This window comes from Hibiscus syriacus, unplaced genomic scaffold (assembly GCF_006381635.1).
Source record: "Hibiscus syriacus cultivar Baekdansim isolate YM2019G1 unplaced genomic scaffold, ASM638163v2 tig00001644_pilon, whole genome shotgun sequence".
Lineage (NCBI taxonomy): Eukaryota > Viridiplantae > Streptophyta > Magnoliopsida > Malvales > Malvaceae > Hibiscus > Hibiscus syriacus.
The window spans coordinates 46998-70039 of NW_024061878.1; the positions used below are offsets into that span (position 1 = coordinate 46998).

At 33.1% G+C, this 23042-nt stretch overlaps 1 pseudogene; it reads right to left on the reverse strand.

Annotated features, from left to right (window-relative positions):
- Positions 1-3489: 3489 nt before the first annotated feature.
- Positions 3490-13947, reverse strand: LOC120129946 (annotated as a pseudogene).
- Positions 13948-23042: the final 9095 nt, after the last annotated feature.

Consider the following 23042-nt stretch of genomic DNA (forward strand, 5'->3'; position numbering starts at 1 on the left):
GAATGGGATACCACTAGTTAAATTTTAAAGAGGAAGATGTTCCCAAGATAGTTTTCAGGACACGTTATAGACACTACGAGTTTGTAGTAATGCCGTCTTGTTTGAAAATACCGCCTGTTCACGGGTATTGTTCACTGTTACTGTTCATTATTCACTATTCAAAAAATCTTTTGAATTAAATTTTTTATAACGAAACATAATTTGTATGATATGATATTTTTATAATATCAATTACTATTTTAAGAAAATAAATTTTAAATCGCTTATAATTGGTAATGGTTTTAGAAATTCAGGTGACATCTATAATCTGTATAGGTATAATTATACGGGTTATGGGTGTTACAATATCGACATGTTCAAATATTATTTATCAAAAATTAGTACATTGGGTTGTTCATACCCGAAATCATCCATAAATTATTTTCAATAAACAATATGAAAATATTCCATAATTTAATTCAAATCGTTTTCCCTTAAAATTATCTGAGGTTGACTCATCGTAAGTCTTCCTCAATCATATAATATAAAATTAAGTAAGAATGCACTCACCTTATTAGCCTCACTATCAAACCTTTAACGTGTATATCCTTTACTTTCGTACTTCATCCTTTACTTTCAATTTGTTTTGATCAGATTTATCACAGTCTATATAAAATAATATACACAACACATATATTCAAAGCATATGTTAGTATCGTACCAACATAAGTAAAATCCAATATTAAAACATCAATAAAATTATATTTGATACTTTTCGATATAAAAATCACTTCACAACTCAATATCATCCTTAACATTTTCAAAATGATATTTCAGTTCCATATATTGATATTTATCCCTAAATCACATAACTTTCACCAACTTTACATTTCAACCACAATTTATGATTTCTTTATAATTCATCCCAACTTCCCAATTTATTCAAAATGGTTCTTTGCCATTTTACTGAATTTAAATCCAATACTCCAGATTCCAACATTATAACAATATAGTCAATCTACTACATTCACATTTACATAATTGCCATTCAACTCCTAAAATTTCTAATATTCGTGACTTAGTTCCAAACTTTTCTAAATTTGCAAATTGGTCCAAACAACATTTTAACTTCAAAATCAATATTTTAATCTTAAAATCTAGCATAGTACATCAATTATTAAACATTTATAGTTTGACCCCTAAAATTCTCAAAATCTATGAAATGGTTCATATTCTTTCACAAAGTTCCAAATTGATCCAATTCACATTCCAAGTATGTAGAAACATTATAATATCAATTCTAGATCTTAGGAATTTTTGTATAATTTACCCTTTTTATTCCTCTTTGATCGAACCTAATTAAAGCATTAGGGCACGATTTCATCCAAATCCAAGCATGAATTCAAGATCCTAACATCAATTTCATGCAATTCCAATCATTCTCATATTAAAATCAATCCAAATTCAACAATTTTCCATAAACCCTAGCTATGCGAATTGTACATATCCATTTCTAGATGATTTTTATCATCACATGTATGAATCAAAGTTAAAATCATGCCCTAAAGTCTTCCACAATAATTAAACATCCATCAACACTCATTTCGAAGTCTTTGAAATCTTCTTTTTCTACTTGTGCCATCATCGCCAAGCATTTCTCATCTTGACCTTGCAGCTCTTTTTCCAATCCAAAAGCATCGACTTTAATTTAAGTTCAGTAATCAAGACACCATTTTTTAAATACATACGTGCTTCCAAAGCCCGTAGAGTGAGAAAAGTCTTTCGGCTAAGCGCATCTGCTACTACATTAGCCTTACCGGGATGATAATCAATTATCAAATCATAATCTTTTAAAAGTGCAATCCATATTCTCTGTCTGAAGTTCAGTTCTTTTTTATTCAACAAGTACTTTAGACTCTTATGATTCGTATAAACATGGCAACGCTCACCATACAAATAATGACGCCAAATTTTCAAAGCAAAACAACCGTTACTAATTTCAAGTCATGTCGGGTGATTTCTCTTGTGAGTTTTCAACTGTTTTGAGGCATAAGCCACGACTTTTCCATCTTGCTTGAGCACACATCCCAACCTATTATGAGATGCATCACTAAAGACTACATAGTCTTTACCTTACTCAGGTTGTACGAGCACTGGGCCTCTGTTACATTCTTTTTAACATTTCAAAACTTCTTGTCATTTCTTCATCCAATCAAAGGCACATATTTCGGTAATAACTTAGATTGCGGCAAAGCTAACATTGAGAAGTTCTTCAAGAACTGTCTATAATAACCATTAAAGCCCAAGAAACTCTGAACTTAATAAAAATTCTTTGGGGGTTACCAGTCCAGTATAGCGTGGATCTTTTTAGGATCTACTCTTATGCCTTCTTCGGAGACTATATGACCAAGGAAAGCAATCTTAGCTAACCAAAATTCAAACTTGGACAATTTAGCATACAACTTCTTTTCTCGAAGTATCTGAAGAACCACTCGAAGATGAACATCATGTTCCTCTCTTTACTTTGAATACACCAAATATCATCTATAATACCGCCACGTATTGATCCAAATAAGGTTGGAATACTCGGTTCATCAAGTACATAAATACTGCAGGAACATTAGCCAATCCAAATGGCATCACCACAAACTTATAGTGTCCATACCATGTCCGAAAAGTTATCATTGAAATATCATCATCTTTTAGCTTTAATTGGTGGTATCCCAATCTCAAATCTATCTTAGAGAACACTGGTGTCCCGTTCTTTTTTTTCACAAATAGCACAGGTTCTCCCTAAGGAGAAACATTGGATCTTACAAATCTCTTATTGAGTAACTCTTGCAATTGGGATTTTAATTCTCTTAACTTCGTTGGAGCCATTCGATATAGAGCCATTGAAATAGGTTTGGTACCCGAGTAAACCTCAATCTTAACCTCGTGATCTAGAGGTAATCCCAGTAACTCCTCGGGCAAAATGACAAGTCTCGCCACATTGGAATCAAGATCCACTGAGAAGACTGCATACTTCACGATGCAATTTACCACATGTTTGACATGCAGTTCTTTCTCCAAGTGCTCTACCCGAGCTACCAGCAAAAGACTGGATTATTTAGTTTTCTGCGAAGCTACAGCAGAAACATCTCTATCAATATATCGGGAACTCGAGCCCTTACCTCTTAGCATGATGGGGAGTGGAAGATGTTCTAACTCTTTTCCCTCTATATACTCTGCTCCGCTACCACAGTCTCCTCTTGATCTCTTTCAATAGCCTTGGCTCTATTTATAACTTCTAGCAAACTAGGCAAGTTCAAAGCCAACATCATCTCTTTCAACTTTGGCCTCAAACCTTCTATGAACCAATCACATCAAGCCTCATTGGTAACTACCTCAGTAGCAAAATGGCAACTTATTGTATTCCGCCTCGTACTCATGTACGGCTCGCTCACCATGTTTTAAATTAAGGAACTTCAGTAGCATCACCCGTCTAAACTGTTCACCAACATACTTGTTCTAAAATTCCTCCAGGAAGAACTGCCAGGTCACTTGTTCCGGTGATGAATACATTGTATTATTTAACCACCGTACTCGAGCTGATCTCCTAAGTACATATACAACTCCACCCATCTTTTCAGAATTCGAGCAGTGAATACTTTCAAGCATTATTATAACATCATTTAGCCATAAGTCAGCCTCTATAGGACTCTCATCCTCTTTTCCCTGAAACTTTAGAGTTCCAAAAATCTTCAGCTCTTTTGGGATCAACATCCTCGATGCTAGAGAAGCAGAGGAGGTGCAGGAGGTTACAATCGGGTCAATATGGTGTCGAGAGCTTGTAAAAAAGCTCTAAACTTAGGCACCAACATCCCTTGCTGTACAGGTGCACTAGCATTTTCAGATGGAATCGGTTGTTCACTATTAGCCCCGTAACTTTCGCTACCAATTCCTTCTCTAATTTCTTGTTCCCCCCCCGCTCTTCACGAGTTTGAAGATTCTGACATCTATTAGAACATACATAATAGTAACACTACAGTTAGTAAGGAGTGTTATCACTCACACTTTAATGACACCATATTAGTAACCTTGACAATCTTAATGGCATGTAATTCCTTTTCCTAATTTTAAATAAAACCATTTTGGCCGAGAATCGGCTAAACCTGACTCTGATACCAATAAATGTAACACCCATTTCATGTACACGTTTCTGTACACAAGTCACAAGTGTCACATGACTTTCAAAAAACATTTTCTTATTTATAAAACTATAAAATTTTGTTTCAAAAACAAAACAAAACAATTAATATAAAAATAAAACATTCTTTGTAACATATTACCAAAAATTTATAACTTTAATTACATTCCAAAGCATTTTTATTGAATTTAATTACATGCCAGTTACTTTTCAAAATAAACATGATTGTCCTATTGTTACTGACGAGTCAACCTTAAATTGATGATATACTTACTGCTGCACTCCTTACTCGGCTAGTCTTTGCTTTACCTATGCGTGAAATCAACACACAATATTTACTTAGTGAGCCATAATACTGTAAATGAACTACAGTTCATACATAAGCATATCATGACTATCAAATATGAAATAATTTGTATACTCCATTAAAATCATTTAAAACCTTTTTAGTTAAACCAGGAGTGGCACATTTATGCCAAAATGCACCGTTATGCATTTAATTTTTATTACATGCACCTTTCTGCCAATAATGCACCATTTTGCATTTTCATTTATGGAACCTTTATGTCAATAATACACCGTTATGCATTTTCATTTATTCATTCATTTTAGAGGAGTTCATACTCTAAAACTTATTCATAATATCATTTCCATACGTGTAATGAAAGTATATTAAATATTGTAAAACATACATTAAATCAAAACATTCTAAGTTGGCTCATTACGAGTCCTTCTCATCTCATATAAATACAATAAATGCACTCACCGGATATACCCTCTTAGTATGCTGTAATGACACCCAATTACTCAGCAACTTTATCCTTGCCCTTTTTCTTGCTTGACTCGGGAGCTTGGTTATGATCTACACAAGCATCCATTAAGTACACATACCATACCAATGTTAGTATACTCTCTAACATTTATACTTTAATAATACTCAAAAGTACTATTATTTTCAATTTCTATTAGAATTTTAGCCTATCTTACAATTTTAGGCTCAATAGTATCGGTACTCCTACCGCGATACTTCTATACTATGGTATTGATACTCCCTTCTAGTATCGATACTATTTCTGTATTCTGGAATCCATGGTATCGATACCTTTCTCTTAGTATTGATATCCACATCAGTATCGATACTAATTACATCAATATTGATATTGTTCATCGTAATTCTTCAAATTTAAACCTATAGTATCAATACTGTTCTTCTAGTACCGATAGCCCTACCATATTTTTCCATTTTTCAGTTCGATTTTTACCAAATTTTCAATCAAATCTCTTACTTTTACCTTAAACAATACCATTAAACTTAACATCACTTAACCCAGCTAACTTTCCTCCATTTAGCTTCTTATAACATTTAAATTCTGCAAAGAACATCTCAAACTAAGAATCATACTACTTTTGCTAACATGTTTTTAATCTCTTATTTACTTATTTAACAAGTCAAATATACTTGTAAACCCCAATAAAAACTCATATTTCAACATATCATTCAAAAACCCATTTTCTTCAATCTTAAATAAATCCTTCATCTCTTAGTTTTAATTCTCTCTTACCCTTCCTTAAGCGTCCACATCACTTAAGGTTTCAAAACCAAATCAAAAACTAATGGAAAAACTAGTTAAATGAAGTCTTACCTTTGGCTATAGAGAGAGTACGGTCACTAGAAAGAATGAGATGAGAAGATTGTTTAGTGTATGTTTCAACTTTCCCCTTTTTCTTTAATACCCTAATTAAAAATGAATTTTAAATTCATTTCTCTCTAAAGGGCCAAAATACCCCATTCATTCTTTCATTCTTGCTAATTGGTCTTAAACACAATTTCTAAATCATTTTCTTATAATTTACCATTTATTGAATTTAATCCCCCAAATTATAAATCCTTTCAATATAGTCACTGAACTAATATTTGGGGTATTACATTTACATATTTAAGTCCCATAATTCTCATAACATGTAAACTAACTCTTTTTCTATTTCAAGCTTCCAAATTGATCTCGAACTCACATAGAACTCTTCTAATATCATTCTAGACCATAGGAAAATTTTCAACATTTCCCCTAATTGCTTTTCTATGGTCGAACATCACTATATACATGGAACAAACTTTTCCTTAAATTTCAAGCATGAATTTATCTTCCTTACATCAAATTCATGCATTTCTAATCACCACAACAACCAATTAAATCAAAATCCATCAATTCTCCATAAACCCTAAATTGGCCTAAATTAATATAAACTTCTACACATGATTTTAATAATCATTCTTTCCTTATAATTAATTTCCAATACCAAAAGCATAATAATCCTTCATAAAATCTTCAAAACACATAAACCCTATTCACCAAATCTCAACATCCAAGCACGCTTGGCATGAATTTCTTATACCAAATGATAGAGATTTCAATGGAGAACATTTTTTATTACACAACTTAATCTAAAATCCTACTAAAATAGCTCAAAAAATGAAAAGAAATTTTTTTCTCACCTTTTAGGGGTTCACGGTAGCAAGCTAATGGGGAAGACGAAGTCTTGATTTTTCTAATAATTTTCCTATTACACATGGCATTTAAACTAATTTAATTGAATTTAAAATTCTATTAATGAGAAATCCCCAAAATACCATTAATTGAACTTGATATCTACCAATTTCCATTACAAAATTTTCCATTAAAATATTCCTTAGTCAAAGATGAATCAATTTGGCTTTGAGTTTGTACTTTGCCCATACAATTTTCAAAAATTACATTTTAGTCACTACAATTCATTCTTCTGCCAAATCTTAACGATTACACCAATTGTGCTAAGTTTTTCAAATATAAAATATGGAAATAATATTTTCAACCCTTATCCAACATCCTTCAACTTTTCATGAAATTCCAACTCGATCCGATTATCCGATTTCTATACCGAACTTTAACACTTTATAGCTTTTAAACCAAATCTCGTACCAAAAATCTGATTACACTACTAGAAAAAACCCCTTTAATGCGCGCCATCTATGGGTTCAGATGACACACAAATGAGCGTCATTGAAGCCACCGTCATAAATCTCAGATGACACACAATTATGTGTCATAAATCTATGACGTGCATTTATGACACGCATTTATGACGCACATTGCGCGTCATTGAAGCCCCCGTCATAAATGAAGATGACACACATTTGTTTGTCATAAATTTATGACACGCATTTATGACTTACATTTACGACTTACATTGTGTGTCATTGAAGCACACGTCGTTAAAAAAGATGACACACATTCGTGTGTCGTGATTGTATGTCGTAAATTATATATATATATATATATATATATATTGTAGATTGACAAATAATCAAAATAAATCACATTTAATGCCTCATAATACTAAATATATATATCATATTATATAGAAGCAATCCATTTGCATACAATATATTAACATTAAGTTATCAAAAATATTGTAATCATATGTCGATACAAAATATCACGGCATAATAAAGTTTACCACATATGATACCCATTCTTTGCGAATATCATCAATGTCATCATCCGTGTATTCTTCCTTCCCATCGCCAACCTAAGAAAAAAATATGAAATAAGTATATAATTTATACTTATTTAAATGAAGTATGTAACTATCAAAGAGTACTAAAATGACCAATTTTACATATGCATTCTTTGAAGTATATGTAAAAATAAATTTTACACATTTAATTAGTAAAACTTCCCATATAAATTATATACATTATGTTGAGTTAATCGATTGACGAATATGGCCAAGAGGGGGGTGAATTGGCAATTAAAATTTTTGTAGAAGCTTTTGCAGAAAATTGAAAGAAATTTGCACAACGATTTAGAGTGGTTCGACTTTCTCAACCAAAGTCTATGTCCACTACCTTAGCTATCCACACTAAGGATTTTCCACAAATTCACTAATTTATCTTTCTTTTGAGGACAAAGAGTAACCTTACAAACCCTCAAGAATTATACCTCAAATTCTTGAGAACACTCTCTCCCAAAGAGAACAATACAAATTTGCAAACTTACAAGGAAATCCTCACAAGGTAGATTGTTTGCACAATTCTAGAACAAAGAAAAGAACACTCAAGAAAGAATACAATTGAGCACAATAAGTGTTCTTGAAAGCAAAATGAATATTGAATGAAAGATAGGCTTGAAATGCTCAAACTTGAGGTTTGATGCTTTCTCTTTGATTCTCTCTTGGTTCTAGTTGCTTGATGTTTCTTGTTATTGATCAATGGCTTCTAAGCTTACTTAAGTACACCTTGAATCACTTGTGAACGTTGGGGATCATTAATGAAGTTTTTGGAGCCGTTTAAGTGTGAAAACAATTAATATTTCTGCTTGGAGCTTGGGGGAAACCGGTACCCCTAATGGGGAATCAGTTCCCTAGGTGTATAATTCAAATATTTCGACCGTTGAATAGTGGGGGGAATCGGTACCCCCTGGGGGAAATCGGTTCCCTCCGAGCATACTGAAATTCTCGAAGCCAAACCATTCAGGGAGATTCGGTACCCTCTTGGGGGGAATTGGTTCCCTCTGAGCAATCTGTAATTTTTGGCTTTGAAATGGTTCGAAATATTTTGTAAAATCGTTTTGAAATTATTTTAAGATTAAAACTTAATTTTACACTTGAGTAAGGATTTAAAATTAACTTTGAAATACTTTGAGTAATATTTTGATATTCGATTTAATATATCAAATATGCTTAGAAAAATTATTTTCAAAATTAAAATTCTTTTAATTTAATTTGTTATATCGAAACATCAAAATGTTTTCAACACATTATCACGGCACGAATTCACATTTTTCAGTCTTACTAACAGGTACTTGCATTAATTTGTTTAGAATAGCATCCTACTTCAAGTCCATATGATAGTTGTATGACTAATGTGCATGTATGATATGACAGATGTGTATCATAAAAGTTTCCTTACATTCTTATTGACCAGCACTTCAAGCCCGTTCTCGACTATCTCTTTCATGAACTTAAAAACATAATATCCACACTCGGTACCTCCCGACTAACGGGGACACTACAAACAATTACTAAAATATATTGATAATCAAATGAAAAAACAAACCCGGGATTATATGGCACTAGGACGATGTCATTTTCCTTTATTAGAGACAATCGATCTGCAACGCTTCGACTTGCCTCATCGCTATTTTTGAATTTCGCCTTACATCCTGATGGCAGAAAGCAAATTCCATGATCTCGTTTTGGCCCATTCTTGATTTCCTCAAACAAGTTCCCTATATATTAACATAAAAAAACTAAAATGATTAAATATATTATGTTTTACTAAAATTAAAATTAAGAACTTACATCATATAACAAGTAATCACATAACTAGTCATCTCAGCCACAGTAAAAACCACTTCAAAATCTTCCCAAGTTATGTACGTGAAACTCTCGTACCCAAACATATCGTCCTCACATTGCACTTTCACGGACTCCACATTTTTAAGTTGTATATCAACCATACGTGCAAACACTTTCTAAACATGGTTACTAACATAGATGACGATCACGACCTGCAGCTTTTAGATGACAATCCAACACCTTGGATCGACACATATAACATGTTGCCCCTTATTGTATTGTATCAGTTCTACACTTTGAAGAGTAGTCAATATATCCTCAGCCTTTATGGTTGTCATATCATTAAGTTCCTACAGTGAATAGGTTCATGTAGGAAATAGTCAATAATTTAGTGACCAATTGAACCAAAATTTACCAAGAATTTATAGTAGATATAAACATTCAGCTAAACAAGAATAATAATTTATCACACTAAACAGAAGCATCATCAAACCAATCAATTTATGCATGTTTTTAGCATCATGTTCATAATTTTTTTTATATTTTCGATATGGGAAGATGATCTAAAATCACTAGTGTTGTAATATTATTCAAGGATGATTGTCTATATTTTCTAGGTAGGCCTATCTATTCTCTGATCACCAATCATTTTGAAGTGAAAGCAACCACACACACTTTAAAATCTACACAAGCTTGACTGAAAACATACCCATATTCAATTTAATGTCCGCAGGACAAATTGAAGTGGTTTGAGTAGTCTTAGCATGTTCTAATTTTCAAATCCAATATCTCAAAATTTCTCTTTTCATATATTATTGAATAGGAGATGAGGTCTTCCTAATCAAACTTGCAACTTAATTTTCTGATAGTTTGGTCCAGTTGAGTTGAACTCAAGAATATTTACCGTGTAGGCTTTAGTCTACTCAACCACTCATATCAGCAGCACATCCACTGCTAACCAAATTTTTGAAATCCACTAGCAGGTTTACTAGGCATACCCTTCTAGGATATATTAAAATAAATTTTTAAAAATTTGAAAAAGAAAAAAAAAAGGAGATGTATGACAATATTTTTAACTTTATTATGGAATTAAAGTTTTCACAGTTGATAAAGTAGAAGAAATTGCATAAATCACAACCCACTAGACTTGATATATGGCTTCAGTAGTGATACCTTGATGGAAATATTTCGTTTATGTTTGTTCAAGATGTCTAAAAGAACTCTTGTTCAGTACCCTCTGTAGCTCAACAGATCGAGGTCGGAAAGTGGTCTTTCTGGTGTGCCAACTTTACCTTCTTTCTTTGAGAGTTCATATGATGTGGTCCAAAACGAAGACAAATAAGCAATAAAGCTCTAGTTAATAACCGATAGGATGAAATTCCAAAGGATAGATCACAAGGGGAAAATCATAAAAAAAATAGCAAGCATAGAGCTTACAAAATGCAATCAAAAAATTTCCATAGCCTTTCCTTTGATATGGAGGAAGGGTGAGGATACATGCCAAATTATAGGATTCCTCTGAATGCTTTCCTGTATGATTAGATTCAAAATGCTAATATATTTATTTATGTTAGGGTAACGCAATCTAAATACTGTAAACAATGAAATACATATATATATATATATATATATATTTAAGAAATAAGAAAGATTCACAACATCTTAAGCAAAGCCGGATATTAGAACTACAAAGTTTTTAACTAACACACTATCGGTAATGATGCTATAATTCACGGATAGACAATAAGTTCTATAAATCAAATCACCTATATGATGCTATTATAGTTAGTAGATTGCAATAAAAAATATTAAAACAACCACAGACTTATAAGGTTTATTTTAACTCCATACCGCATTAAATCATATGCAACAAAAACATACAAGCTACCTTGGAGAAGTATCCAACCATATAGAAAGCTTGATCATCACATTCACACAAAACATATAATAAAAATAGGTCAATGTCGTAATAAAGGGTCTTGTGGTCAAGGAATAACTTTGCTAAATAACAAAGATTCTACCCATAAACCTTGTTCTTTTTGCCATCAACCTGTCTCAAAATATTTGAACAAAGGAATACCAATTTCAGCAAAGATCCGCTGCATTCTATAACAAGATATGTTTAAGCAGGAAAACACAACAAAGGGATAGGAAAAAGAAAACGAAAAATGGTGAAAAACATTTATATGCTTGTATTGGAAGTTGAAAAAAGAATACACCACCTTTTTTCAAAATATCTTTCAAGAAAATCTTATGATCATTTGATTTTATGTAAAAACCAAAAACAGCGAAAATTGAACTTACAAAAAGAAAAAGCAATAATGTGGGTTCAAAGAAAAGTAGAATCATATAGATTTTACTTAACTAGAATGAGGAAAGACTTTTCATTTTTCATTTTTGAGATTTGGAACCGAAAGTAGCTGCAGTAAAAGCTTTTCAAGAATATACCTCAAACATTGACAGTGTACCAATTTGATATATTTCGTCCCCAGGGGGATGCTTCAAATCACACTTCCTCTACGGAGTAAAAATTAAACAGAGAGTTAATATTGATTATGTCTGTCCCATTTGTAACTTGCAACAATTAGAAATGGGGGTAAAATCAAAGACAATACACACACACACGCAAATATATATCACCAAGAATTTCCAAAAGCTTTTTTTTTTCAAGGCAGCAATATCCTACATCTGTACAACATTCCATCCTATCAAGTCATAAGATAGGCGATTACACTACAGGGAATGCAATTTAAGATATTAATTGAAGACATGGAGAATAAAGATTATTCTTTTCATATACTGATCTTAAAACACAAGCTCCGTTCTTAACCATTTGGGAAACAAATGAAGAATAACACTGGCACCATTAACTAAGTTTTTATGATTTCCAGGTACTTAAAGAAAAAAATATATTGATAATCAATCATATATAAAAACCAGGTACTTGCAGTTTAGCAAGCAAACTACACATCCCATAATTGTTTCTATCTTAACCAATTAGGACAAAAAGGAAAGAAAACGAGGAAAACCTCGACTCAGAGATCTACACCTACATAATTTGTATAGTATCAGAGGATCGATAGAAGGATAATTCTTGTCTTATGCACAAAGTAAGCAAAGCAGCAACAAGATGAGAAGTATCACTTGCCAAGACAATATCATTGACTTCAATCCACAAAATACATGGAGAGAAGAAATGCCAGGCATCACTTATCAAATCATTTGACACTCAGTTACTTTCGGCCAAAACATACAAAACAAAAATATGTGGTAAACAAAACTTATATTCATGATTAAAAAAAAGTAAAATCACATTACAATATTCAAGGTTACCATAAAGAAACTAGAATATAGTCAACAATTAAGGTACTATAAACTAATGCAACCCTAAGTATTATAAGGGGAAATTTTTATTACTACATTGAAGCAAAGCTCACCATATGACTTTGAAGTTTCTCTTTGCATTTCATGAAGTTGAGGCAAAACTCACAAAAGTACAGCTTCAATGAATCATTATATTCTGGTGGAAAGGGGGGAAAGCACCATGTCTCAGTTTCATATCTTCCAAGTTCTATGGTCAAAATATTTTTCACCTTTGTGAATTCCTCATGCTCACGCAAGCTAGCAGCATCTAGTTCTTCATGACCCTGTAGAAAAGAAAGCAACATACAGTTACATATAACAGAATTTCACAAAAGCAATAAGTAGAAATTTCAAATTAGCCTCTGATCTTTACACATTACCGAGCAAAAGGTGTGCATTTGCTTACAACCTCGACGTGTGTCTCATCAATCTTACGTTTTTGGTGGCGAGTCATTTTTAAGATTGTAACCTGAGAACCCCATGAGCAAAATCTTCACATAAATACACCCTCATAACACAATAGAGAAGAAACTAAAATATAATGCTTGGCATTATAAAAGAAACTTTACCTTGTCTTCAACCTTAACATCAACAACTGTTTCCACAGAATCTAGATCAAGCTATTCAAGTTTCACCCATTCATCTAGCCTCCTATTAACTATCATCACCATAACAAAAAAAAACATAACAATTTCCAAAGTTCCCAACATAAATAATTCTAAAATTTTCAATCCAATAATAGAGACCTAAAGTAATTAGATTTAATTAAAAACCCTAGAGAGAACAGAAATCTTACACTCGGTGTAATGAAAGTAATATTCATAATCATTAGGCTCAAAAAAACATCTTGCGGCGTTCGATAACTTCGACAGGATGATACTTGTCGTCCCTCCAGCAGCACATAACGCGAGTACCTACCCTATAGGGAGTATACTCGACCTCCTCTTTTTCGTTGCTTCAGGCTCCAGCGCTCTGTTAGAGGAGGCCAGAGGCTTCTTATTATCACCGACCGGCTCTACAGCGATGTGGGATTGTGTTGAACCATTCTCTGTTATCGTCGGCGTGTCTATTAAACCCATGGTGTCGGTTTGAGATAGTTTCAGCCTTCGAGTGGGCTCTGTAATACAAAAAGGGTTGAAGAAACTCAAATAAATTAAAAGATGACTTTTAGAGATGACTCACAATGAAAAGTGTACTCCATGTGTTTTCTAAATTTTTTGGATTATGACTATTAAATATGACACACATTATTGTAAGTCATAAATTGTTCAGATTTTAAAAAACATGACATTTTTTATGACACAATTTTTTTGCAAGTCATAAATTAGCGTGTGTCATTGTTCGTGTGTCATTAAAGGTATATTTTCTTGTAGTGTTACCACGAAAATTCTTGTTTTGGGCTAAACTATTCATTTATGTGCTAAACTATATATAACTTTTCAAAATTACATTTTGGACCTTAAACTTTTCAAAGTTTATATTTTAGACACTAAACTTTTAGAAAATTATATTTTAGTCACTAACCAAAGTTTGGGGTATTACAAAAAGCCATCATCTTTTAAGAAGGGTGGAATTGCACATTTAATACTTCATTATTTTGTACCATTCAAAAATCTCTTTTTATGGCTAATTGGGCCCAAGTCCAACCCAATTAAGCCCAACTCATCAAAACGACTTAAATTATGGGATTCACAGGGTCCACTTACCTCTCGGGTAAACCCGAAATTACTAGCCCAAAATTTGGGAGTGTTACAACTCTCTCATGAATTTCATCCTCGAAATTTACTCGTTCCAAGCAACAAACTATCCTTAGGTCAAACTGTTAGAAATCTTTAAGCACCTAAACTCATATCAACCTACTTCTCACTGAAGAAGCCCCTGAAACATGACTTGAAATTTAGCAACTCACAAAATGATCTAAATAACCCCATTTTTATAGGGTACTAATTTTTCCATCCTTAAAAAACAACCTTCGAGAAGCGCAAAACCTTTAAGTCTTACTCTAGTTATCCTAACACTAAATAATTAGAACATTACGCAAGGAGAATGTTACTCCACGAAACAACTACATCACTAAATCCTTCTTTGGCTAACCTTACTTAATCGAGTTAACTCATTGCATAACTCGATAACCTCTTTTTACTTACTAAACATAAGTAGCTCGTCACCTTATACCCGAGATCTTATGACACTTGCCAACATGGTTTTTGTTGTTGACTATTGAAGATGCGATGGAGATTCTCAACTTCCTAACGTTGATCTCTATGTTTTTGCTATATAATGATGCTATGTTAAATGCTATAGCTTAAGTGCAAGTACCCCAATTCCTAAGTAATAAAGTGGTAGCTCAAAGAGCTACAAATATCATATCCACATGGAGAAAAATATTTTTCATTAGAATATAGTATTAAAGAAATTATGGGTATAAAGAGATGTTATTTAAAGGATATAAAAATCAAAATAAGAAACATCAGGTCATATTACAACACTACAAAGAATGGCATCCCGACAATCCAATAGCAAGGAATAATAAAATGCAAATCATATTTCAGGTAAGTAAAGCATACTACCTCTATGCGATTAGCAATGATTAAAACCCTTTGAAATACTCTAATCAACTTTCATTAATTAAAGGATTCAAAGTATTAACAAACCTAAACCATTGGATGTACACTATTCAACATACACACTGCTACTCAGCAATATCAATGCTATCAAAAGTGAATAATAAATCAATCAAATATATTTTTAAAAAATAACTGAAAATAGCATACATTTAATCACTAATATTTCTACTAGTAATCATTAAGCAAAAATCACATAAAAGTAGAAAAAAAATAAACATAAAATAATTAATCCAAAATGTCATCCACAAAGTTTAAAGAATATCCAAGTCACTCATTCTGTCAATAGAATGCATTGAATGGCGATCTACTAACTATCGACGATGCTCAATGAGCTCTTCTTATGTTGTAGCAATCCCTAGCAAGAGGACTTAAGATTTCATGGCGTAAAAAGGAGTAATGTGGAAAATGGGTACTTTTCTAATGGCTTCCAATCATCCTCCTAGCTTGCAAAGTACTCCCATTTATATATTTGCGGAAATTTTCTTCCTCCAATAGATTGCTTCACGTTTCAGGTGGTTTCTAGCCCATGACAGCCGCTCAAGCCAGTCGTCTTATCCAGAAAGTTATCTTAACCATCTAGAGATTCATTGACTGATGCAACATCAACTCAATATCTCCAACAATGCTACAACATTAGTGTAACAGTTTTGCAGCACAAAATTTAACTTTAGGCCTAGACAACCCACAAAATTCTCAATATGCAAAATATGTAAAATTAAACAAATATGATCCTAGAATGCTCCTAAAATGCTCAAGTTCAAACTAAACTTAGGTGAAAAAGGCTACTAAGAATAACACTTTTGGAGAGTTATCACGTAACTATGATTCAATACTTATGCACTCTATCTGACTATTTCTCATTTTTCTTGCGGATCACGTACGCTCTTCCATGTAATACGACATCTAAGGTACCCACAACAGAAAATCAGCCACTCACCCAACGAAATTAGCAACTTCTAGCTCTCCTAGAGAGCCTACATGACAAAGCAGATATCTCATGAAATCGTACTCTGACTTAAGGGTTTTGATACTCTACTTCTCGTACTCGCTAACGCTTACCATCATAGAGCTACCCTATGATGACTAATGCTAATCCAATGATGTTTAACATACTTGATTTCCTTTAATCTGAAGCACTAAAATATGTGATATTACGCTACGCTGCATATAGCTATGTGTGATATATAACTCGTGCTCATATCCCAACATAAAGACACTACTGACAGGGCTTAGCTCAATTAGATAATTCACTTATTGTTCATGTATGAAGAAAACCTAGTGATGTTAGAGGGTTTACTGTACCTCGAGACTTACAACTTATTAACTTACCTATAGTACCTTAAAACTCAGGGTGAGATCTGAAACTACTGTATCAGAACATACACCCTGCTAATTTAATTCTTAAGAGTATTTGGGGCATCTGCGCCTAGTTATCAACTGAAGTACATTGGCACTAGCTGAGGTATATCCTAAATTTTATAGGAACAAGGTGTTCAACATACTGGCTAGAGAGACCTGGGTATTCTTAACAATCTCATGAAAATTATTATCTTTAATGTTAAACTTGGGGTTACTAAATCTCTATGGGTCGATCATATAAACCCTCTTCTAGCAATACAAGACATATTAATCTCTAACCTTAACAACCACACAAATGTCTCCCTAACGGAATAGACAAGGATTTTAGATTATGTGGCTCAATATTTTCTTAGAGTTGGGCCTCAACTCAATAAGGGACAACCATCTATTCATAATCCTCTGAACCTACGACTCTTAAAGAATCTCTAAAGTAAACTTTACCTATTATGCTAATATCCACCAACTCGACACTTGGATATTCATGCTAAGATCCTCTATAAAAATAATTTTCCAGGCTAGATCATTTGACAATACAAAATAATGCATGCACTTATGCCTATTGATGCAACATGAAAAAACTAAGACATCTGAAAACATACCTGGTATCTCATATGTGATATCAATGACTAGACCCTGCCTCTTTACAATCTAACAAAAAAGATCGTGTACCATCAAATCAAGAATATGTTAGTTTTCTCCTCTACTCTCCAGCTCGAGCATAGAACCAACACCCTTATAGGTAAGCTTTCTGCTTTACTGAACCACTTGGGTTGCTCCCTAAGTCAAGCTAAGACATCGATATCTGAACTAGGGAAATACCTCACTATATGTGCAAGGATCCGTATATATAGTACTTACTAGAAAGCTTGAAGCATTTTCCTTAATTTTCTACAATGCTCACACTCTGGATACCTTAAAAGTCTACCAGAACCTCTAGAGTTCATGACAGACGATGAAGTTGGTGTTCTCCTACGAGACCCTACATTTGAGCTCTGACTCTATTATAGTGACAAAATTGAAGTCACTCTTCTCTATTCTCACGAACTTCTGGTCCTCTTTGTCACTGATTGAGATAGGTTTATTGGCATATGAGTCCTCATACTTGGCATGTCTGAATCGTCTAGTAAAGTCTTCCTCATATTCTATACACTCTCCAAGGCCTTAGCTTGCCGTGTCAACTCTAGAAATACCCTAGGCTAGTCCACCACCAACTGCTCATGTATATCAATATAAGTCTTCAAGGAACCTCTTGCACCACAAGGGAATCTCTCGTACTCGTACACTAAGCGGTCTCCCAAAAATAACTGGGAGAATTGCATCCTCAAATCAACTATGTGTTCCTTGTCGATACACTCACCTCTAAAGTTGTTTAGGAATTAATCCAATGTAGTCAACTATGGTTGTATAGCCATCTCTATAGTCTTCCACCAATCGATTGTATCTCCTTGAGCAAAGTGGTAAAATACTCTAACTTACCCTCTGGGTAAGCTAAAACTACCTCAAAGTCCTCATGGTGTCTCTCAACCACTGATCTGCTGAAATCATATCATCATCACTTGAGCCATAGAATTTGATTGTCTTATACCACCCAGTCTCTGTATTGAGGACTCTATCAACACTGGCGTACTCTAGGTGCCTAGCTTAATAGTATGTGCTATAGGAATAACGTCCACTATCTCCCTAAGAGTGGAAGTTAAACCTCTAAAGAACATCACCTCTACGACTCCCACACCCAATGGAACACCTGATCGTTTGCCCTATGGAGGAACTCTTTACTGTCACTATCAAAATGAGAGGCTCAACTCTTCATCCTACCCTCGAGACCACAAATAAAGAAAGGAAGTACCATCAAGATTCCAAACTTACACGAGTACTTTTAGTACCTAGAGGCATGTATTCGCTACACCTTGTTATAAATAACCATTGGGTCCTAGGAAAAACTCAACTTGAAGCTCTAATACACTAAATGTAGCATCCTAAATCGAATAGGCCTAAAGTACCACATTGGGTTGTCGAGACAACCCCTATTTTTTAAAACATGTTCATTTTCTTTTGAAACATACTAAATGGTATCATACAACATACAAAATAGATATTAAAAGATTTTATAAACCGGAGCTCCATGATATATTGTTTAAATCAAAATATTAGAAACTTTTTTCTTATAAATCTGAATATATGAGTAAGGTCCTATGAGTACATATGCCCACTAAAGCTACAATACAATACACTGAATGGGATGTTGGAAGTCCTACTATGACTGTAACACCCCTAACCTGTACCCAACCCGAATACGAGTCCGAGGTATCACATTGACTTTTCAAAACATTGATTCATAACAAATAAATAAACCTTTAACTTTTATTCATTATAACAATATGAAACCCTTTAATTTAAAATAAAGCATAAAACTTTCATTCATACTTAAATAAAAGTCCTTAATAATTTACATAATTACAAAAGTATTAGTTTACAAAAATAGCTCAGAGCATTTCAATTTAAATGTATAGTACATCCTAACACTTTACAAAATTTCAGAAAACGTACATTTAATTTGTCTTGATCTGATCATCAATGGAGTATGTTATCTTCAACAAACTTTAACCTTTTGATTTCTTCAAACCTACGCTTGAGGAAATCACATGAAAGTCGATGACTTAGTGAGGCAAATACTAAAGAGTACTAAACATTTATAAACAAAATCTTTATTTTATTTATTCGAAACATTTAATAAAGAATTCCAAATTATTTTCTATAACAAGAAGGTATGTTTTTGTATATTATTCGTTTTATATAACTTTGTTTCCAAATACCAATATATATTACTGATAACTCTAGGTATTTGAGTACATTGAGGTTGTGCACTAATGTTATCACCATAGCTCATAATTTTCACCAAAGTGCCACATAATTTTCCCGAAGGACCACATAGGTTTTGTCTGAAGGACCACATAGTTTTGTTCCGAAAGACCACATAAAACCCTCGACTCTTGGCTTATACCTCTAATCCTCATATATATACCTTGGGCTTTTAACCACATAATTATTTTTCATTCATTATTCGAAGTATCTCTTATTCACATAGGCACTTTCCCATTGAGTATTTTCGGATTCACATGTTCACATGTCACATTTCCATAATCATGTACACAAAATCATAAAACATAGCTTACATATTATAAATTGAATAAAATATTGTAAAAATATAACATAAAAGAAATTGAAAGATTTTCAACCAAAAACACTGAAGTTGGCTTATCACAAGCCTTCTCAATTCTAATACAAAACCAAGAAGTTGAACTCACCTTTGCCTCACTGAAGTCCTAAACGAAGTCCGTAAAACTTTTGATCGATAACTTATAATGTCAAGTTGACCAGAAGTTGATTTTCTTCAACGTCTACAAAAAACAATCATAAATAAAAATCGAAATTCAAATCACTTATATCCAATCACAATAACTTAAGCTCAAAGAAAACGCTTAATTTCTCATTTAATGCTCAATAGTATCGGTACTCCCACTACAATACTGATACTTCTCTTCTATGATATCGATACCCCCCACGGTACCGATACCATTATGACAATCTGAAAATTTATCTTGGAAATGGTATCGATATTGTACCCTTGGTATCGATGCTCCCATAACAATATCGGTACCTTCCTCAACCAGTACCGATATTACTCTTCGATTTCAACTAATTTTGTCTTGAAGTATCTGTATTGTTCTTCCAATACCCCATGCCTAAAATTGTCATTTCCATTTCAAAATTTAACCAAAAACTTAACTAATCCCATACTTTTACCTCCTTCTTTACCTTTAAACTCAACTTCATTAATCAAAACCAACTTGTCTTCATTTATTATTCTTAAACATACAAAATCTCACTAAAACTCTTACATCTAAAAATCATACCATGATTTCAAACAAGTTTTAATCATTTCTAAGACCCTAACTCTTTAGTTAGAGCATTGACAAGTCAAATATATCCATAAAACTCCAAAAACTACCCCATATGAACAATTCATTTCAAAACCCATTTAACAAATTCATTTCTAATTCACTCCTCTTATTGTTTTAATCCCTTACAAGCTTTCCTTAGGCATATATAACATCCAAACTTTCAACACAAACCCAAAAATTGAAGGAACAAACAACTTATCAAAAGCTTACCTTTGAAGTGGAGGTCACGAGCACGAAAGAATGCAAGAAAATGATATCTAGAATTTTTCCCTTATCCACATTCTTATCCCTAATAAAAGAGATAAAAATATCCTTCAAAATGAAAAGACCATAATGCCATTTCTACTAATCCAAATTTGCTATCAATCCCTACACAAAAATTCACAATTAAATCCTTAACTTTTCAAATATTCTAATCAAACCACTAAATTTTGAATTCTTACATTTTTCTCACTGACCCAATGATTGGGGTGTTATAAATCTCCCCTTAAGAAAATTCTTCCTCGAATTTTCATTGCACAAAGAGGTGGGGAAATTGTTTCCTCATATCTTCTTCTTGCTCCCAAGAAGTTTCTTCTACATTATGGTTTAATCGTCTTGTTCTTTAACTACTTGTTTTCATATGCTACAATCTGTATCGGTTCATTCTCGTATGAAAGGTCAGTTTGAACTTCTATTTGTCTGGAGTATGATGTGCGCAGGATCTGATCGATATCACCGAAGCATAAATACATGGAAGACATTGTAAATAGTTTTCATCTCTAGTGGCAACACTAACTGATATGCCACTGGACCCACTCTGTTCAGAACTTCATAATGAACCTAAAATTGAGTTTTCCTTTACATCCAAAACGAAGTACTTTATTCCAAGGTGATACTTTTAAGAAAACCCTATCGCCTACTTGAAATTCAATTTCTTTCCTCTTCAAATCTACGCATGACTTTTGTCTATTTGATGCCACTTTAAGGTTGTGCTGGATCACCTGAACCTTTTCTTTAACTTCTTTAATCAAGTATGGGCCATGAACCTCCCGATTTTTAATTCATACTAATTAAGTGGTGTTCTGCACTTTCTTCCATACAATGCTTTATAAGGTGCCATCTTAATGTTGGATTGGTAACTATTATTTTCTACAAATTCCGTAAGTGGAAATACTTTTTCCACTATCCAGAAAAATCGATCACCTAAGCTTTCAACATATCTTCCAGAATCTAAATCTTTCACTCTGATTGGCCATCAGTTTGAGGATGAAATGCAGTGCTAAAATTCAATCAAGTACCAAAAGCTCCTTGAAAAAACTTATAAAATCTTGAAGTAAATCTAGGATCTCTATCAGAAACTATTCAAATTGGAATACCATGCATTCTCACTATCTCCTTGATATATAATTTCGCATAATTTTCCATTGAGTAATCCGTTCGCACTGGAATGAAATGTGCAGTCTTTGTGAGACAATTGACAATTACCCAAATTTAATCCTTTTTGTTTGGTGATAGCGGCAATCCTGTTACAAAATCCATCGTAACTCTTTGCCATTTCCACTGAAGAATTAAAATCAGTTGCAATAATCCCGAAGGCACTTGATGTCCATCTTTTACTTGTTGACAATTAAGACATTTGGACACAAACTTTGTAACGTCTCTTTTCATGCCTGGCCACCAAAAATGATCTTTCAAATCTTGATACATCTTGTTCCCTCCTGGATGCATAGTTAATGGACTATAATGTGCTTCATACAATATATCTATTTTCAACTCATCATCATTGGGAACATAAACTCAATTTTTTGAAGTATAAAAACTATTCGACTTTACTTCAAAGTCCTTGAGTTCACCCTTTTTAATTTGTTTAAACTAGGCAAAACACTTTTCATCCTTCTTTTTCAACTCTTTAATCTGCTCTAACAATAATGGTCTTAACATTAACTCAGCCATCAATGCACCATTGTCATTTAACACAATTCGGGCATTTAACCTACGCAAAGCAACAAAAGTCTTCCGACTAAGAGCATCAGCTACTACATTGGCTTTTCTGGGATAATAATCTATAATCGCAACATAATCCTTGAGTAATTCAATCCATCTCATTTTCCTCAAATTTAGTTCCTTTTGATTCAACAAATACTTCAAACTTTTGTGGTCATTGAAAATGTAGCAACGTTCACCATATAAATAGTGTCGCCTAATTTTCAATGCAAAGACCACCGCTACTAACTCAATGTCATG